Source organism: Aethalodelphis obliquidens, unplaced genomic scaffold (genome assembly GCF_003676395.1).
Source record: "Aethalodelphis obliquidens isolate GAN/ISIS:26980383/991018 unplaced genomic scaffold, ASM367639v1 scaffold41, whole genome shotgun sequence".
Taxonomy (NCBI): Eukaryota; Metazoa; Chordata; class Mammalia; order Artiodactyla; family Delphinidae; genus Aethalodelphis; species Aethalodelphis obliquidens.
Genome location: NW_020837985.1, coordinates 16393639 through 16406925, shown reverse-complemented (window position 1 = coordinate 16406925; position 13287 = coordinate 16393639). Strand labels below are relative to the sequence as shown.

The following is a 13287-nucleotide window of genomic DNA, read 5'->3' as shown; positions in this document are numbered from 1 at the left end:
AGACAGCTGAAAAGTCAGAGTCACAGTTGCGCACAAAACAAAGGCTTTCTCCCCCGTGGCGTTGACTCGGTGTTAGGATGGGGGCAGCGCCATCTGCAGCTCACCTTCCTACCCCGTCTACCCACACTCCAGCCCGCCCCGACCTGGTCTGACTCAGGGAGACTGCTGGTGGGGGCAGCCTGGGAACCTTCCAAAGAGTCTCGGTGGCCGCAGAAGGAGGCGCTGTGGGGCAGGCAGGGAGGAGGGCCCTCTCTGTCACATCTGGACCCTCTAAACCAGAGGTCTAGGTGGGCCAGGAGCTCCCTGAGGCTTGGCCAGCAACTCCAGGACTGAAGATTTCCAGCCTCTGTTAGGCTCCTACTGCGCGCATGTCCCTTTTCCAAGCACAGGCTTTGCGCTCACACCCTGCTGCTCATGCTGGGGTCCAGGAATGGCATCCCCCAGCTACTCCCGACTCAAATCCTAGGATAGGAGCTTGTGGAGCATCCCTTTTGTTAGGGCAGGCAAGAGAGGCAAGAGGTCAACTACGTGAGAGTTACCATGGCACCTGAAACTGGAGTCTCTCCACCAGGAGGACGGTTAGGTGCAGTGTAAGATAACCGGGAAGTCAAGACGTGTGAATATGGAGAATCCCTAAATTTGGACCTGGTGGGTCTTTGGTGATTTGATGAGGATCGCTTTCAATGGCAGATGATGGGAGATACCAGCGTATTGCAGGATGAGGAGTTCAGGTGAACTGGGAAACGTGTTGTCACCAGTGTGATAGATACTCTTTCCAGAAGTCACTGTGGAAGGAAGGAGCTGTAAGAGGCTAGAGTTTAGAAAAAACAGATCAAGGGTCAACATCGGTGCCACATTAAGAGTGTAAAGACTTGGGAGCCTTTATCTGCGAAGAGTGGGGAGCCAGTCGGCGGAGGACAGAAGCAGGAGGCAGGGGCCCAGCTGGTGCAGGCAGAACGGAACGGGATCCAGAGCAGAGGCCGCAGCCTCGGCAGGGAGAGCGGATGCTTCTCCCGTGAGCCAGCAGAGCGACGGGCAGGAGTGCACGGAGAGCGCGCATGTGGGAAGGGGCCGGGAAGTTGAAAGGATGCACTCCCCACAGTCACGCTTGCTCCGTGAGCAGCAGACGGGGTATCTGCTGAAGAGAGTGAGCAAACAGACGGGGTGGGCATGATGGCAGCTTGGGACCGTCCCTGCAGGCTGCAGAGACAGGAGGTCGTGGCTGAGACCGTGCAGAGGCCCAGAGGAGCTTGCTGGCAAGAGGACGCAGGAGCGGTCGAGGCACAGGAGCCAGCCGACATGGTGGAGGCTCTCTGAAGCCTGCTGTGAGCTAATCCCCTGAGTCACCAGGGCAAGAGGGAACTGCACATGGTTTCAGGAGAGCAACTGAGTGACGACCTGTCGAAACTTGGCCGGATAGAGAAGGAGGTCCAGCCAAGGTGAGTAGGCCCAGGCCAGGCCTGCAAGGCCATGTGGAGGCAGAGGGCAGAGTGTTGGCTAGAACTGAGGGAAGAGCGTGAAGGGAAGCGCCTACAGTCACCCGGACCCCTCAGAACTCCATGCAGAGTACGAGAAAGCTCACGTGCTGGGGAAGGACGCGTGATTCCGCAAGTGGCGTTGCTAAGGTGGGCCACCGTGTTCCTTAAGAGCCGGTGTGGGGCTTCCCTCGTGGTGCAGTGGTTGGGGGTCTGCCTGCCGATTCGGGGGACGTGGGTTCGTGCCCCGGTCCGGGAAGATCCCACATGCCGCGGAGCGGCTGGGCCCGTGAGCCATGGCCGCTGAGCCTGCGCGTCCAGAGCCTGTGCTCCGCAGCGGGAGAGGCCACAGCAGTGAGAGGCCCGCGTACCGCAAAAAAAAAAAAAAAAAAAAAAAAGCCGGTGTGGTGCAAGTGGCAGAAAACCCCAAACCATGGTGACCTCAGCAAGGGCAGGAAGTATTTCCTTCTGGCTCACGTACACGAAGCGCAGCGCTCAGCAGCCCAGAGCGGCGCGGCGTGGCGGGGAAGCACGCTCCGCCTTGCTGAGCGCTGCTGCAGCTCGGGGCACACGCTTCGGGGAGGGGAGTGTGTGGGCCGCAAAAGCAGCATCTCTTTCAAAGTGACAAGTTCTCCAAAATATATATGCATGCCCAAGTTGTCACCTGTACGTAGGCTTTAAAAACCAAGAAAACTGAGAATTTGAGGGTCCACTTTGAGTATAGGAAGCAGTCTTCTAGGGAGAACAGGTATCTCAGGTGCTCTGAGCTGTCGGTCCCTTGGACGGTTGGACTCAACGGGCCATGTGAAGACACACAGAGGAGCTAGGGACTGTAGCCTTCAAACATTGCCCCTCAACCACAGCAAAGGCCCCCCCCCCCCCGTCCTGATACATATGCAGCAAATCACAAGGTGCTGGACACAGGGTCGCCAAAGCCTGTGTGCACCTCTGAACAAGCATGTCCACCTTCTGAAACGTCATCCTCTGTCTCAAGCACTTGGAACGCTCCTACCAACTCACTCCCTTCATAGGCCAAGCGCAGAACCGATACTACCACAAAACAAAAACAGTACAAGAAAGGAACACTAGAGGTCCACGTAACTGTGAACTAAAAACAAAAACTGGCTAATCGGCTGTATTAAAATAATAACAGGTTATGACCAAGTACAATTTGCTCCAGAAACGTTAAGAATGAGTCAGCCTTAGAAAAAGATGTCAACCAAGGAGATAAAGGATAATAACCAGAGGATCATCAACGTTCACTTATATGATTTTTTAAAAATCCTGGATCACTAGGAACTGGAAAAAATGTCAGTAACTTACTAAAAGTCACCCACCAGAAACCTAAAACAAACACCATACTTAGTGGTGAAGTATTCCAAATGCTCCCACGTAACCCAAGAACGTAACGTGCACACACACTGTCCCGGCTACAGTCAGATGCTCAAGTGGAGGCTTAGACATGTCACAAAGGAAGGAGAATAAAGGAAGGGCTATAGAAATGCTTTCCCCCAGCAACAGGTCTAACCGGGCAGCTAAAAACCCTCCTATTACAAAACACTTAAAAATGTTGCATGAAAAAACATTCTAAATACTTTTCAACTGTATGCCAAGCTAATGTGAACACTTCAGAAGAGGAAGAAAGGAAAGAAGAGAGGGAGGGAGGGCGAAAGGGAGGCAGGGAGAAAGGAAGGAAGGGGAAAAAAAAAAAAGAAAAGAAAAGGAAACAATCTTGACAATATATGGACAGCAAGTAGTGAAGCTGGCAGCTGCCTTCAGGATACTTGCTTCTTTCCAGTCACCTAGAGCCACAGGTTGGGTGGCAGACAAGGCACTGGCCTCCATAAGAGAGGAAGTGAAGGTAAAAAAACATAAATGAGGAGCTTCAGAAGGGATATGCCCTAAATTAAATACTAAACTAGAAAAAAAGATACTCTCTGCACAAGGAAGCTTGTCTGTGTCAGTATTGGCTCTACGTGGAGAAAAACATATGAAGAGAAGTTATTCCTGAAAATTAGAAACTCTCATATGACCTTGCGGCTTGTATTTCCACTACTGGTTTATTCCAAACAACCTCAAGCCACAAAATAAATGTTAAGTGGCAATGATGGGTTTCACCCTGTAGATACCTAGAAGAACAAAGGAAAATCCTCTCTGAAGGAATATCTGCTCAACTCAGAAGTCAGAGTCCCAAAGGTATTATCTCAATAAATATCTGCTAAAAAATAAAAAATCACAAAAGACACAAGAAAACAAGAAACAATGAGTAAGCAGAAGTAGACCACCAAAGGTTTCAAACATTGGAAATCATAGATATATAATAAAAAATAAATTTGCTTTAAGAAATAAAAGAGCATAGAAAACATGAGGAAAGAACGAGATACCATCAAAAAATATTAGGCAAAAAAATAAAGGAAACTGCTGGAAGCGAATGATGTAATCTTTGAATATAAAAACTTAAGGGAGATGGTGGTGGGATGAATTGGGAGATTGACATGTATACACTAATATGTATCAAATAGATAACTAATAAGAACGTGCTGCATAAAAAAAATAAAATTCAAAAATAAAGACTTAAGGAGAAATTAAATAACAGATTACACATGGATGAAGAGAGAACAATAAACTGGAATTTGAGCTGAACAAATTATTCCACTGCAACCTAGAGATTAAAAGAAATGGAAAACACAGAGAAGAAACTAGAAGACATGAAGAACAGAAGGAGAGAGGCTAATACAGAAATAAGCAGAATCCCAGAAGAAGAGAACACAGAAAATGGAGCACAGACAATGTTCAAAGAAAAGAGCAATGGATGATTTTCCAAAAGTGATGAAAGACATGAATACTCAGGTCAAGCAATCACAACAGACCTGTACTGAGACACACTCAGAGTAAAATGTCCAGATTTCAAACCAAGAGAAAATCCTAAAAGCTGCCAGAGAGAAAAGACACGTCTCGGAGGCAACAGCAGTTACACCCTATGCAGATCTCAGCTCAACATGGGAGACAGAGGACAAGGTAGTGATCTTGGACTCACAGCCTACACAACTGTGAGAAATAAGTGTCTGCTGTTTAAGCCCCCCAGTCTACGATGTTTTGTTGTAGCAGCCCGAGCAGACTAAGACATGTGGATAAAGCAAAACAAACACTGACTAGAGAGCACAAAAATAATAATTTCTTATTTGGGAGGTTAAAGAAAATAAGACAACGTGGGATACAAACAGCATGAAAAGACAGGAGGAACGTGCTTAACGATGAAGTGTTCTCTGGTTTCTACGTGGTTCACAGAGAGGTTAGAGATGCCATAGGCATAAAGGGTCAATGCCAAAGGGTCATAGAAATAGCGTTTGTTACCTTCTGCATAGGTACAGAAAAAAGAAGTCATAATCGAGAAAAAACAGATAGAAAAAATTAAAAGTACTACATAACTGATGATAGAAATACATCTGCCTGCCTTAGCAACCACAATAAATAAAATTACCAGCTCAGAGACAGATTATTAGACTGAAGTTTTTGTTTTCATCCAGAAAAACACTCAAAACAAAAGACCACAGAAAAATTCATCATAAAAGACGGAAGAGGGCTTCCCTGGTGGCGCAGTGGTTGAGAGTCCACCTGCCAGTGCAGGGGACACGGGTTCGTGCCCTGGTCCGGGAGGATCCCACATGCTGCGGAGTGGCTAGGTCCGTGAGCTATGGCCGCTGAGCCTGCATGTCCGGAGCCTGTGCTCCACAACGGGAGAGGCCACAACAGTGAGAGGCCCGCGTACTGTAAGAAAAAAAAAAAAAAAGATGGAAGAAGATATCATGGACTTATACTATTAATGTTAGACAAATAGACTTTAAGGCAAAAATCACTAAGAGACGTAAATGACAAAATATTCAACTCACCGGAAAAAATTTTTTTTTAACAACTTAAAACTTATGTGTATCTATCTAACAGAAGTGCTCCAAAATACATAAAAAGTGCTAGAACAACAAGGAGAAATGGACAAAACCAGCAACACTGTGGAATGTTTAAACACACCTCTCCCAACAACTGACAGACCTGAGGGCAGAAGTTTAGTAAAAACACTGAACAACACAGCTAACATATCTTGTACCCTGCACCCAACAATTACAACATAGGCACTCTGCTCAAAAACAAGACACCATGATGAAAATCTTCAAGTACTTTAAATTGGACAGTTAACAAAGTCTACAGAAAACAAAACAATACGCAACAAAACACTGGGATAAAGCTAGAGCAGCTTCCAGGGGAAAACTGATAAGCATTTTAAAACTCAAACGCTTATAACAGAAAAGAAGAACATCGGAAAATTAAGGAATTAGACATTCCATTTCAAAAGTTAGAAATCTGTAATGAGAAATAATGAAGTGGCAGAAATTAATGAAATAAAACTCTAGGGTATAATAGAAAGGACCAAGAGTTGGGTTAGCAGCATTTGAGACAAAACCAAAGAGAGAGATTTTAGTAATCGAGAAGAGTAGTAGGTAGAAAACATCAGACTAAACACAGTACCACTTTTAAAGGACTAGAAAACAGCAAAGAGATTGCTATCTGGGACATGGTGAAGGGTCTAACATACTTGAATGCAGATGTAAATATGGACCCCATTTCTTAACCAACCCTTTGCCATATAACTCTGCAGTCCCTTCAACCAAAGGCTGGATTTATTTCCTTGACCTTGACTTGGGGCTCAATCTTGTAACTTGCCAGGGGCTGCTTTCTTATGCCGCTATCACCATCATGAGAGAAAATGCTCATTAGTGCCCTTGTAGCAGGAGGATGAGAAACACATGTGGCTGAACATCTCAGCTGACCCCAGATCTGCAGTGAGAAGCACTGAACCCAGCCTACCCTCAGATGCATGGATGATAATATCAATGCTTTAACTCTGAGAGCTGCGTAGCCACTTGATATGCAGCAGCAGCAGCAGCTGACTGAGACAATGTGGATCCACTAAGAAGAAAAGAAAGAGAATGGGTCAGACACAACATTTCATCAAGATACAGGAGCTAATACGATTCCAAAACTGATTAAAGATATCATCCCACAGGTTTAAGAAATCCTTAAGGAACTGAAGCAGGATCAAGAAAAATCATACCCACGCACATCACAGTACAACTGCTGAATACCAAGGATAAAGAGAAAATCTTAAGAGCAGCCAGAGAAAATAGCCACCACACTTAAAGGGGCAACATCAAGACTAACAACTGAGTTCCAAAAGAGAAAATAATCAGTGAAAGACAGGAGACAATGGAATGACATCGTCAAACCACTGGCAGAAAATAACTAACAATCTAGAAGTTAATACAAAGCACAAATATCTTTCAAAATTCAAAGGTAACAGGGACTTCCCTGGTGGTCCAGTGGCTAAGACTGCGCTTCCAATGCAGGGGGCGCAGGTTCAATCCCTGGTGGTGTAAGTAAGATGCCACACGCCTCGCAGCACAGCCAGAAAAAAAAAAAAAAAAAAAAAAACCCTAAATAAATAAATAAAAAGAAAGATCAAAGGTAACAAATTCAGAGAAAAAAAATCTCAGAGAACTTACCCCCAGCGAACCACACTCAAAAAAATTATAAGAGGTAGAAGAAAAATGATCTCAAACATAAGCACAGAAATGCACAGAAAGAAGGGAAGAAAAGGGTGAATGTGAGACAATGTAAATGAATATCATTATCTGAAGCAATAACAACGAGGTCTTGGGGTTTCACTACATAGGGTTAAAGAATTACATAGCATATTTAACCCAACGATATCTATAGTGTAAAGAGTTGCCTGCGACAGGAGTGGCACAGGTGGCAGCGAGATACACGGAACCAGAGGCGGTAAACATGGAAATGGACAACCGTGGCTACGTTCCAAAAAAACTTTACTTATGACAGGCGAAACCTGAATTCCATGTATTTCACAAAAGTTGCTTCCCCCCGCTCCCCCCACGCCCACCGTCTAAGCGCACAAAAGATGTTCTCGGCTCCCAGGTGCGACTAAAAACAAGCAGCCGGACTGCTCTCAGGCTGCAGTCGGCCAACCACTGCATCAGGGAACCACTAACACCTAGAATCGCCATCGAGCGGAGCCCACGGAGCGGTCACAGAGACCCCCGCCAAGAGATCTCTTTTTCTTTGAAAAAATAGTAAAACTGATAAATCCCTAGAAAGAATGATTATGACTAAGAGAAGACACAAATTATCAATATCAGGAATGAAAAGGATGACATATCTACAGGTCCTATAACCATTAAAAAGATATGGAAAGAGATACCATCTAGGGCTAAGCAAAGAGTTCTTAGGGTTGATACCAAAAGCACAATCCATGAAAGGAAAAGTTGATAAAGTGGCTTCATCAAAATTAAAACCTTATGCCCTGCTGAAGACTGATAAGAAGACGAAAAGACAGACTACAGACTGGGGGAAATATTTGCAAGGCACGTATCCAGCAAAGTGTCATCTAAAATTCTAAGGAACTCTCAAAACTCAACAATTAAAAAGAAGAAAATCCGATTAGAAAATGGGCCAGGGGACTTCCCTGGTGGTCCAGTGGTAAGGAATCCGCCTTCCAATGCAGGGGATGCGGGTTCGGTCCCTAGTCAGGGAATTAAGATCCCACATGCCTCGGAGCAACTAAGCCTGCAGGCCGCAGCTACTGAGCTCGCGTGCCTCAACTAGAGAGAAGTCTGTGCACCGCAATGAAAGATCCTGCATGCCTCTACGAAGATCCCGTGTGCCACCACTAAGACCTGATGCAGCCAAAAACATAAAATAAATAAATAAATAAAATATTAAAAAAAGAAAGAAAATGGGTCAGAACGTACGAACAGACACTTCACCAATAAGCAGAGGTAGGTGGCAAATACGCACATGAAAAGATTTGCACCAGCATTAGCCTTTATGAAAATGCAAATTAAAGTCACAATGAGATATCACTATACACCCATCAAAGTGCTAAAGTAAAGATAGTGACCTCACCATGTGCTGATGAGGAGGCACAGAAACAGGGCCATCCACACATTGCTGGTGAGGATGTGAAGTTATATCACCACAGGGGCAAAGAGCGCGACAGCTTTTCATAAAACTCAGCATGCAACTACCATATGACCTAGCGATTGCCCTCTTGAGTGTGTATTCCAGAGAAATGAAGATGTATGTTCACAAGAAAACCCCGTGGATAAACGTGTATAGCAGCTTCATTTAAAAGTGCCAAAAACTGGAAACAACCGAGATGTCCTTCAATGGGCAAGTGGTTAAACCAGCTGTGGTCCATCCATGTCATGGAATATTTCTCAGCAATAAAAAGCAACAAAGTATTGAAACAGGCAACAACCTGGATGAATCTGAAGGGAATTGTGCTGAGTGAGAAAAGCAACCAGTCTCCCCCTACGTACTACGGGGATCCATCCGCATAATGACGCAGGCTTTCTCAAACCGTCCAGAAGCCCAGGACCTCTTATGGGGAAGCCTCTTGGTAGAATCCCCTGAGGGTGAGAAGGCAGCCGAGTCTATGCAGCCGGTGATCAATAAACGAATGAACAGTATGTGGCGAGCTGTTGTCCTAAGCTCGGTCTGCACAGATCCACCCAGTGAGAAGGGCACTCACACCTTCTCCATCCTACAGGTGACAAAATGAAGGCTCAGCTGAACACGTTTCAAGCTTGCCACGGGGTAAAGCCCCAAGGCAAGCCAAGTGAGAGACCTTCCTCCTCTTTGGGACACTTTATGGAAGGAAATTGGTTAGATCAGCCCTGATCCATGGGCTCTGATGGCTCCCCACTGGGACGTTTCTTATCTTGTTAGGTCTTTGGGAAGCATATGCAGGGCTTCGGAAGCAGCGGCAGAACGCACAAGGGCTGGGATGCAAGGCTCTGTGGCAAGGCTGCCTCCCCACAAACTGTCAGCGCCTCTGGCCGGCAAATAGTGAAAGACGGGGCTGTGCTCGCCCCGCAGGGTCACCGGGACGAGTGGAACTAGAGAGACATGTTTGATTTGCCAGCGAAAGAGCCGCTGATGCAGCGGTAGCGTTGGCTTGTGTGGAGCTGGGGATGTGGGAAGCGGGAGGAAGGTTCTGTGACCAAGGCGGCAGGTTCCCCACCTGCCAGCACTGCCCTTCCCCCGGGGCTGCTTCCACGCCCGTAGCCGCCCGCCCGCAGCTGCCTAGTGCGTGAAGCGTTGCCCCGTGTGATAGAGGAACCGATTTTACGTTGTTTAATTTGAATTTAGATAGTCATACTTGGCTCCAGGTGATGTCAGAACACGATCCGTCGTAATAGATCTTGAATGTCTATGTCTTGCTGTTCCTTGTATTTTTAAAACTGAATCAAGAAAATACATTCCTCACGTCCTAACAGTTGCAACAGCGAGTTAAGTGCACAGCTCTTCCTGCTCTATGTGATCTCAGCAGCCTCAGTGTGGTCTGGGGGGCGCACCTGGCTCAGCTTCCACTTGGGAAGGTTTCTGCGGACTCAGCAGCCCAGGGAGATCCAGCCGCAGTTTCCAGGACCCTCGGCCGTGGGCAGGTCTACTGTCCAGGTGTTTGCAGCCTCCCTGGGAGCCCCACAACCCCTGAGATAATCGTTAGCATCATGGCCGTAGCTGCTGGCGGTTGAGCAGCTGTGTGCCAGGTGCCGAAGGCACTAAGTTCCAGGCCTCCCAGGAGCAGCCCTGAGACAAGGGCTGGAGAGCAGGTGGCTTATTCCGGAGGTGAAGGCTCATCTCCAGGGGAGACGGGGAAGGGAGTCCACCAACCAGCTGCCACTGCAGATGGCCCCCTGGGGCTCTCTGACGCCCATGTAGAACCCTCACTTCAGAATCGTCCCACCTGGGCGAGGAAGTGCGGGTACCGTCTCCCAGTTGTCAGTGCTGGGGCCTCAGGGACTGAGGGGGGTATCGATTCCCTACCTTGCTGGGGGGAAATGGGATCCAGGCCAGGAAGTGCAGTGCCGGTGCTGGGAACGGGGCACAGGCGCGGCCAGGCCTACGGCGGTCTCTGGTAGGTGCCTTCCAGGGTTGGCCATGCGGGGGCTCATGGTAAAGCCGAGAGTGAAGCAGGCGGCTTGCCTAAGCTCTCGCTGCTGGAGGCCAGAGGGTATAGTCAGGTGTCTGAACTACCGGCCCGCCGCCCCCGCCTGAGGACCTCCCAGAAAGGTCTTCTCCGCTCCCTGGGACTGTGGCAAGCGTGTGCAGAGACCATTCCCTTCACTCTTCTCACGCCCAGGGCCCCCTTCCAATCCAGCCAAGGCCAGCGTGAGCCAGTGCTGGACACAGCGCCCAGCACGAGGAGGTACATAAGTGTCTGTGGATGAGTGAATAAATGAAAAGATCAGTGCGTAGGGGCCTCACTGTCTCCAGCTCGCCCAGTCCTCCCCTACCTGTCTCCCGTTTGCAGACTGAGGACATCTGCCAGGGTCCTGGGGGCCAAGATGCCAAGGCCCAGCCTGCCCACTGGCCAGGCCTCTGCAGCAGAACCAGCAAGGTGGTGCTGCCCTCGGGGCGTTCCAGCCTCCAGGAGGCCAGCTGACTTCCCCAGGCCCCGCACGGTCCTGCAGGAGCTGCCTGCCCTACAGCGACACAGGTCCTCCAGGTGGCAGGCTCCAAGCTGGGCACTGCAGGCACGGGAAGGCAGAGGGGACCCAGTGGTGGTATAAACAGCGTGGCCTGGGTCCCTGCCCGCAGACCAGCAACCCGGCTTTTACCTCACCAGCCAAGAGGGCACCTGAACTTGGGGATCGAGAACCTCAGGGCAGCATTGGGGACACAAGGTTCTCCTTCAAAACCATCCCTGCTGGCATCCTCCAAGCTGGGGAAAGATGGGCGGCAATCCTGTGCCCACTCAGCCACTTCAGTGTCTGTTCAAGACCCTTCCCCACCTGGCAAGGGGCACGAACTCGAGGTCTGAACCTGGCAGAGAAAGCTCCACTGCCCCGAGCAAGTGTGGCCTCCACTGTCCCCTGCTTCCTGGTCCGGGTGGGAAGTGTGGCCCTGGAGCCACCCTGCTCCAGCCCCTACCGGTGGCCTCGCTCTCTGGAGCCCTAGGAGGGTAACAGGAGCAGACAGAGCTCTCCACAGCGCAGGGAGGGGGAGGGAGTGTGCTCTGGGCCAGGCCCAAGTTGCCCATTCGAGGCATCTTCCAGTCCTGGGCTGGAGCGAGGTTTGAAAGAGCCCTGAGGGGCGCGTGGTCTCGGCTATGGGAGGGGGTTGCTAACCTAAAACAGTATAACAGTCAGTTATTTTACCAGCAAAATGTGTTTGTTCTGGAATAGCAAAGGATTGCAATTTGGGATTTGCAAAGAATGCAACTGTGGTGAACTATATGCATGTCTGGTAAAGCAAAGAAGAGGAGACTCTTTTGCAGAGGAGAAGGGGAGTTGGGAGGGGCTGTTATAAACAGAGTCCATTGGAGGAAACTGGGAGTTGACGGAGTGGTAGCTTTTCATTGGCTGGGCTGTTGTCGGGCGGGGAGAAAAATCTTCCTTCCTCCTGCTGGTCTTGGTGTCACTTCTTGCCAGAGATGCAAGGTAGGTCTCTTGCTGTTGGGATCTGTATTGACCTTGAGGGGTAGGTGCATGAGATCGCCCTCTTCTGGCATCCCAACTCCATTTTAGTGACTTTCCCTTTATTAATATTCACAGGGTGCTGGTGGTGAAATGGGCTCAGGTCCACACCTACCCTCTGTGCCCAGCTTCTGGCAGCAAGGCTGCCCGCCACACTCCCACTTTGCCAGCAGAGGGTGCTAGAGGGAGATGGACACTGGAGGGCAGGAGCTGTGCCTGTGACACGGCTGTCCCTTGGCACCGCATTAAACAGGATAATGGCTCTGCCCAGGGTGTGCCGAAGTTTCCATGACGTTTTGCTGGAACAGAACCCAAGGGCACCATCTCAGAGAGGGAGCCTCTCCCATGCAGACATCCCCTGAGATGGTGTACCTGTTCACCTTGGCCCCTGCTCTGGCTGGTGAGCTCCTATTCACCCTTCCTGGCCCATCTCTAGTGCCCCTCACTGGGGAGCTGGCAGTGCCCCCCCCCACTCCGTGGCTCAGCCCCAACCTGCAAGGAGGGCGTGCCGGGCTGTCCCAGGTGAGCCCTGCTGGCCGCTGGCTGCGGGGACTCCCTTGTTTATCCAGTTTCCCACCTTCTCGCTCCTGGAGAACACCAGCTGCCCATGATCAGGAGCACGGGCGTCCCTGCCTCCTGGCTCCTTGCTGCCCAGACCAGCCCAAAGAGGAGCAGCCCTCGCACCTGGGGACCCAGAGTGAATTATCCCCATCCTCCACGTCTCTCTCTGTCCCTCCTCTGAAGGAGCCAGGGAGGCTCAAGGAGGGGCTAGCTGGGACACTCCCGGGCCAGGTGGACACTCAGAGACCCCCACCCCGAGACTGGGGCCCTTCAGGATGGGTAGGGAGGTGCTGGTGTTCTCCCTGCTGCAGGGAAACAGAAGGCTGCAGTGCGGGGGTAGGGGCCAGGCTCTGCGTGAGCGGGAAGGGAAGGAAGAGGGGAGACTGGCCGAGGGCAGGTGCCAGAGCAACTCAGGACACCGAGCTTTCTACTCAGGACACTCAGAGTCCCACCAGCCTGAGCTCTCTGGTGGCCGCTTAAGCCCTTTCTGAGGCGCCCTGTGCCCGTGAGCACAGCAGCCTTTCTGTCCTTCCCCAACACTCTGGGCTTGGGTCCTAAGACTGGAACAGCATCCATTCCTTATGGCCAGGAGTAAGGCTCAGCATGTGACCAAAGCCCAGGCTCAGAGTGTGACCAGGGCCAGGGCTCAGAGTGGGACCAGGGTCAGGGCTCAGAGTGTGACCAGGGCCAGGGCTCAGAGT

The 13287-nt window shown here is 49.9% G+C and overlaps 1 long non-coding RNA gene across 2 annotated transcripts in view; it reads right to left on the bottom strand.

The window, feature by feature from the left end:
* Positions 1 to 11055: 11055 nt before the first annotated feature.
* LOC113604992 (uncharacterized) overlaps positions 11056 to 13287 on the bottom strand; it is a 16553-nt gene continuing 14321 nt past the window's right edge. For both annotated transcript variants that reach the window (XR_003427021.1, XR_003427020.1), the window contains exon 3: positions 11056 to 12324. This is a non-coding gene — a long non-coding RNA (uncharacterized LOC113604992). The remainder of the gene's footprint in view (positions 12325 to 13287) is intronic.